The sequence below is a fragment of the Serinus canaria genome, chromosome 2 (genome assembly GCF_022539315.1).
Source record: "Serinus canaria isolate serCan28SL12 chromosome 2, serCan2020, whole genome shotgun sequence".
NCBI classification, from domain to species: domain Eukaryota; kingdom Metazoa; phylum Chordata; class Aves; order Passeriformes; family Fringillidae; genus Serinus; species Serinus canaria.
The window spans coordinates 139,900,490-139,907,601 of record NC_066315.1 but is presented as its reverse complement, the minus strand read 5'-3'; the positions used below and the strand labels follow the sequence as shown (position 1 = coordinate 139,907,601).

The following is a 7,112-nucleotide window of genomic DNA, read 5'->3' as shown; positions in this document are numbered from 1 at the left end:
GGGGTGGAGACACTCTTTCACATGGAAATTTTTTTTTCTATGAAATCATATCCCAAAGCCTGTTGTCAGCTACATCCTGCACAGTTTACTACAAGCAAGGAATAATTCCCAGATATACTTCCAATTTGACAAGATACAAGCCCCTCAGGTTGCTCCTCTTCTCAGTTGGTTTGGTGACATTAATTTGCTGCCAGCCTCCTACCTCCTTCAGATCTACCTACAGCACAGAGAAGAGGGAGGATGGGCTGGCCCGTTGCATACAACAAACAGAGAAGCTGGCTCTCAGACAACACCCTACTGTTTGTCTTTTGTGCAGGGGGAACTGCCAGTACCATTGTGGCTTTCTCCTCTCTATTGTCTGTCCTAAGCACATCACCTTGTGTTTAGGGGTACATTCCTGTGAACCGAGGTTCAGAGAAGCACCATTTTACTTCTCCTAAATGTTTATTTTCACACCAAACCCTCTTACAGGTATTTGCCTAGGAAACTGTATTCCTCTCCCTCTGGTTCCCAAGGAGTTGCTGCTCAGCACTGCTCCCATTTCAGTGTGGAGCAGGCTTCTCCCCCTGAGATCAGGTAACCCACTAAAGGTAGAGCAGCAGTGGGCTGCCCTTGGGGCCAGTGTCCTGGCTTAAGTTCCCACTAGTGACTAACACAAATGGCCCTCTCACCTCAATATTAGCGGCCTAGATTCTACCCAGAGAGTTTAAATTTTAAGCTCAGACTTTCAAAGGCAACAAAGAAAAAGTCTGGCATTCTGACCTTGCCCAGAGCTGCCTCCCTCAGTGCTTCAGCATCCTTTAGTGGGTGCCCTTTGTCCCACCAGACCCTTGGAGTGAGTCACTGGAGGATGCACCCAGCGACTCCTTGACCTCATCTAACACTGGAACGTGCTTTCAAAGGTGAGTCATGGCCCAGCACCTCCCTGCAGGCTGTGCAACTTGCCTGGAGAGGAGAGGGTGGCTTCTGCACATCCTTGCATGCCAGCTACCTCCTGGATGAGTACATAAGGTCTAATGGTCACGGGATGGGCAGGCAGGAACTGCTGTGATTTCATCGCAGCTGTGACCTGATTCACCCTACATCACATCATTTACTCTGCCTCTCTGTGGAGTGAGAGTCATGAGACTTGCCTGCCTGGTATGAGGATTAATTCACAGCAGCTAATGCTTTGAAGATGAGAAGAAGGGCAGACATTGCCAGGTGCCACTGTTGCTGTTAGACCTGTGCTCAGCCCAGGCCTGGGTAATGCTCAGATCAGGATTACATGGTGAGAGGCATTTGTGCCATTGGTGTCTGTGTGACATCTCTCTCCCAAAAGGATCCCGAAGGAATTCACTGTTGGGTGTCTCAAAGGACCCAGATCTACCAGGAAGTCTCTAGGAGGCCTCTGGGCAGGGGCATGAGGGTCCCCTCCAATGCCTAAGAACAAAGGAATGCCTGATCCAGGGTAGAGCTACTGAATTTTTTGAAAGATAAGGCTCCACAGGACACCTCTGAGCATCCAGAGAGACCCAGGGTAAAACCAGCTCCCCTAAATCATCCCTGGAGCACACAGGCCAGTGAGCCAAGCTTATTTCTGGCATTTGCTCTCAGCCAGTGAGTTGCTACTTTTAGGGACAAGAGGTGTAGTAAAATAAAGCTTGGGCCCTACCATGACTCACTGACCTCAAGGTGAGATGCCATTCATCATCACTGCATGGCTTTCCCAGATGGCAAAACCTCCCGCAGCACTGTGAGCCACAGCACACTGGGAATGACAGGGGCGCGGAGGCTACCAGATCTGCCTCTTTAGGGAAGTATCTGTCAGCTGGATCACTTTTTAGGTAAGAGGAATGTGTATCTTTCTGAAGTTTGAGAGCACAGGCTGCCACGGCCAAACATGGGTTCCCTACCTCTCTGCATCAGATGGTGTGATCACACCGCGGATGGCTGGAGTCTTGAGTGGGCAGGATCCTGTGAGGTGTGGCAAATTAGGGTTTGCAGCCCAGAGTTTGCCCTGAGTGAATGTTTCTGTCTTTATTCTCATATGGGAAATGCATCCTTTAATGCATACATTAATGCATTTAATGCATACATTATCAATGCATCACTTTGATAATGTGATGACCACATCAATAATTCTCCCGATGTCCACTTATCTGTGGGAACCCACGTGGGTCACAACATCACCCATGGCCCTTCTGCAAACCAGTGCTGCCAGGTTTTGTTCTGCACTGCCCAGTGCAGCACCCTTCAGTGCCTCAGTGCCCATTTTTGCAACCAGAACTGATTTGCAGTGTTAGCTTTCACCTCTGGTATCTGTATGTGCTGACCATGAGTCTATAAAGGTTGATGTTGAGATACTGCTGGAATAAAGTCCTCACCACCCTCCCATGCAGCGTGGCAGCACCAGGACTGTGTGCACCACCACAGCTGCAACCTGTGGCCACTTTGCAATGCCACCCTGTACCAGCTTGGCCCAAAAAACAGGGGTTTGGATTTTTCCTGAAACCATGGTGTGGTGAATTCCCCAGGGCTCCAACCAACACAGTGCAATGGCAGAGCCACTCTGAGCTGCTCCATGTGCCCTGAGATAAAACTCTTTCCTTAGCAAGAAGAGCCCAGCCTTGAAGGGGTTCAAGGTGGAGGAGGTGGGTTGTGTGTTGGACTCTAGGAGGGCATGTAAGGGGCTGCTTTGAGGTCTGTGCAACACTTGATGTCTGCACACACACATGCACAGCAGGCAGCTCATGCAGCTGGCTTCCACAGTTGCCAGCTGTGATGGACATGCTGCAGCAAGGGACCCACACGAGCCACCACACTGGTGTAGGGTGGAATGTTCTTTCACAGCTAAACATGCTGCTTTTAATCCCTCTGCTGCTGATTCCCAGGTCTGTAAACACGGAGCCATGACTGGATACAGGTGTACCAGCTTTGGGCAAAAACTGAGGGTGACACCTCCACCAGTTCCTTTACAAATCCCTGCACCTTCCCAGGCAAGCACATGGGTTTGGCCCTGCTCGCTAACCCCTGCATACCAACGGTCTGTGGAGGACTGAGGGCAGTGTTCAAGCAGCTGTGGTAGCTGCAAAGTAAAGGCTAAAGTAAATACAGGAGGCTGCTGCCCTGCAACACACCAGTGTGGAAGCACGCTGTCAGAGATGCCCACAAGAAAGCCACCCCTTCATGACCTGCTCCCTGCAGACCATTGCTACTGTGCCCAGCAGGAGGAGGAGGGGCAGAGCAACTCAGCCATGACAGGATCTATTTTGGCCTGCAGGAAAAGGGTCTGTGCTCTGGAGCAGTGTCAGAAGCCAGGACATCTCTCTGGCTGTCTTGGATGGCTCAAGCCCCTGCCCCGGGGGACTCAGAGACCTTGGCACAGAGCCCAAGATGCCTGTGACTTTGATTTTGACCCATGGAGCAAATTACCACCTTTATATGAAGAATTACAAGTCAAGAGAGTTTAAGTAGAATAATAGTTAGTTTGTCATGGAGTGAAAAATAGATTTTGGGGGTTTTAGAATGGGGGCTTGGGGTCCCAAGATGGAGGAATTTGGGCGTGCCCTGTCCTTCTTCTTTCTTCTTCCTAGCCTCCATGTTCTGGGTGATACTGGCACTTTGGATTGGTTTAAGGTAGACACTCACTGTCTAACATAGGTGATAGGTATTGGGAAGTTGTTGTGAATAAAGTACACATAGTTTTTAGTATAAAAAGATAACACTGCCCCGAGGGCAGCCAGTGGGCCTCAACCCGACCTGCCAGACAGACCTGTGGTGGGTCGGAGAAAGAATGTTATAGATAACAGCAGATAAACAACCTTGAAAACCAGAACAGAAGAATCCTGACTCTTCTGACACCACTTCTTCGGGTGTTGGGCTGGGAAAAAGAGACTTGTACGTATCTCAGAGTCACTCTGACCAGCAGAGATTCTGAGAGAGCAGTATCTCCGATTTCTTTTGGTGACACCATTTCTACAACATCAGTACCTGCAGTGGGTCCAACCTGGCCAGCTCTGGCTCTGCACCTATATGTCTGCACAGTGAGCTTCACTCCAGGCTTTTTTGATGGTTTTTTCAGCCATTACATTTTTTACCATTGAGTCAGGCTGCACTACAGTGCCAGTGGTGGCAGCTCTCCTGCCACAGCATGTTCAAATCCCTAAAGGTTTTAACACACCACCTGCTCTGTTGAACCTGTGTCTCTCACTGGGTCCTGGTCTGACAGGGTGCTTTCAGTCAGCAGCTCACCACCTGTTGCAACTCCCTGCCTGCTCACAAGGGCTGATGGTGTTTGTGAGTTATTGTGACAGATTACAATGGCTTTTTAAAAGACAGGAGAAATTAAACCTTGCATCTGCCTTCCCTAGCACTCATTTCTCTCTTCATCCCCTTCTGCAGAGCAGACCCAACTGCACTTCAGAGTTGCCAAGCGATCCACATTTTTTTATGATGTGTATTTTCAGTGACAGTGACATGTGACAATATTTTCAGTGACATGGATCTGCCTGGCTGAACCCACTGTCATGGCTTCATCCCAGACAGCAACCAAGTCCCAGGCAGCTGCTCACTACTCCACCACCAGCACCATCAGGGAGAGGATTAGAAGGGTAAAAGCCAGAAAACTTGTGGATTGAGACAGAGACCATTTAATAAGGAAAGCAAAAGCCAATTACACAAGCAAAGTAAAACCAAGAATTAATTCACTGTTTCCAATAGGCAGCCAGGTGTTCAGCCATCTCCAGGAGAGCATGAACATGGTTCCATCACACAAAACAGTTACTTTGGAAAACAAACACCATCATTCTAAACACCTCCCCCTTCCTCCTTCTTCCCTCCACTTTATTTATTCATCCTAAGTACATGGTTTGGAATATCCCTTTGGTCAGTTTGGGTCACCTGTCCTGGCTGTGTTTCCTCCCAGCCTCCCCTGTACACTCAGCTTCCTCACCAGCCTGGCTGTAGGAAAAGCAGGAATGGCCTCAGCTCTGTGTAAGTCCTACTCAGCAATAACAAAAACATCACTACATTATCAACCCTGTGTTCAGTACAAATCCAGAACACAGCCCCAGACCAGCTACTGTGAAGCAAATTAACTCTAGACCAGCCAAAACCAGCACATCCACTCTGCAGGGCAGGACGTGGTGACAAGTGACCATGGACATTCAGGGACAGAAGAGGTGGTCTCACCCCAAGCATCTCCACTGTTGCAGATCTGGTCTCCTCCGGAGTCTCCTGATGTGTGGAGGGTGGTGTCACCTCCACAGCAGAGATGCTGTTGAAAGATGTTTAGGGCATTTGAATTGCAGGAGAAAAAAAGCCAGAGACAATTTTGCAGCTCAAAGCGCTCTTGCAGCTCAAGTATCTCCTGACACTCAAGAAATAGCTGGCACTGCCTGAAAGAGAAGGTGAGACCACTTCTCTGTAGGAGTGGGTTAGCTGGGCCGAAGGAAGAGACCTCAGCCCCAGGGCTCTCATAGCTGGATTTTAACTTCCACGTGCACTGTGGCTCACCACTGCTCTCAAACACCCTCTGCACCACGGGGCTGCCAGAACCCTTCGGAAATGGCTGCTTTTAGCTGCTGGGTTTTCACTCGTCCTCCCAATGACCTCTTTAACACCCACACAGACAGCCACAGCAGGACAGGGACACGGGGTGGCCGGGGCAGCACAGCTCCTGGGGTGAAGCTCCCAGCATCAGTAGATTCAGCCTTCCCCACACCTCCAGGACCTATTTTTATTAGGGTTTTTCTGGTTTTTTGAGGGTTAATATGCAACACTGTCACTCCTGAGCAGCAGATGTTGCCGAAGGCCCCGCGGCGGCGGCGGCACAGCCGGAGAGGCCGCAGCAGGACGGGATTAGCAGAGTTTATCCCCCCCGGCCCTCAGCCTAAGCCAGGCCAGGCCAGGCCTGTCCCACAGCCACCCAGCCCTTCCCGGGGACTGGAGCTGCTCCAGCCACCCAGAACACCCCATGCACACTGCCCCCGAGTAACACTGACTTGGCAAAACCAAAATGTATGTATTGAGATACATGTACCATAGCACAGAGCAAATAGGTCATAATCCTAATACAAAATGTCCTCCATTTACGGACTGGGCCGTAGCACGTTCTTAGCTGGGAAGGTACTCCCTCAGCCTGGGCTTGGGTGCAAAAAACCCTGTGTTTTTAACAGTCAATAAATAACAGTTTTACTAAAAAGTGCTGGTACATGCACCAAATAACCTATATGTAAACAGCATATATATTTCATATATAATACTGTCATATATATTTATATATATTTCAATCATACATATTTCTCCATTAAAATATTAAAATAAATAGCATTGAATGTAAAACCATAGTACATATAAGCCCACATGAATATATAAAACAGATACATAAAATGTTATGTATACATGAACCATTAAAAGTATAACATAAATACATATAAAGCATACATTATATGCTTTTAAATATACATTTAGAAAACATTCCCTAAGATAATTTTTACATAGTGTTCTCTATATAGAATCAATATGTAACATTATATTTATTCTGTTTGTTTTCACAAGGTTCTAATTGGATATCTTCTTTTAAAAGAGACAGGAGAAATTCTGTGTCTGCCTTCCCTAGCACTTCTTTCTCTCTTTATCTGCTCCTGCAGATCGAACCCAACTGTGCAGCAGAGCTGCCGAGTGATCCTCATTAAAAGGATGACGGTATTTTCAGTGTCATGGATCTGCCTGGCTTAACCTCCTGTGCAGAGCAAGATTTCGATTCCGTGTGCTTCTATAAAGATAACTTTGCAATACATATATTACACATTACACTAATATATACCATTATATGGTGCGATATTGCAACACGTAAATACCTAAAGCATATTTATGAGCCTATAAAAACATGCCTGCATAAATATTTAAATCTTTTGTACTAATACCTCGAATATGGGAGCCATATGTGGCATTGAGACACCCATAAAACGCTGTTTTTACGTTTGTTTGTGTTCCGCACTCAACGCTCCCCACACCCAACGCGGACAGGGCGAAGGCGCCGCGCACGCGCGCGGGGCTCGGGGGTGCGCTCAGCCGGGCACGCGCAGCTCCGCTGGCCCCGCCCCCACCCCGCGGGCGGGGCCTACCCC

General features: G+C 48.4%; 1 long non-coding RNA gene across 1 annotated transcript; it reads right to left on the bottom strand.

The window, feature by feature from the left end:
• Positions 1 to 4,608: 4,608 nt before the first annotated feature.
• On the bottom strand, positions 4,609 to 7,073 carry LOC108961975 (uncharacterized). Its single transcript, XR_001990393.3, has 2 exons — positions 6,909 to 7,073; positions 4,609 to 5,257 (listed from the first exon to the last, which is right to left on the bottom strand). It is a non-coding gene; the product is annotated as an uncharacterized LOC108961975 (long non-coding RNA).
• Between the last annotated feature and the right edge of the window lie 39 nt (positions 7,074 to 7,112).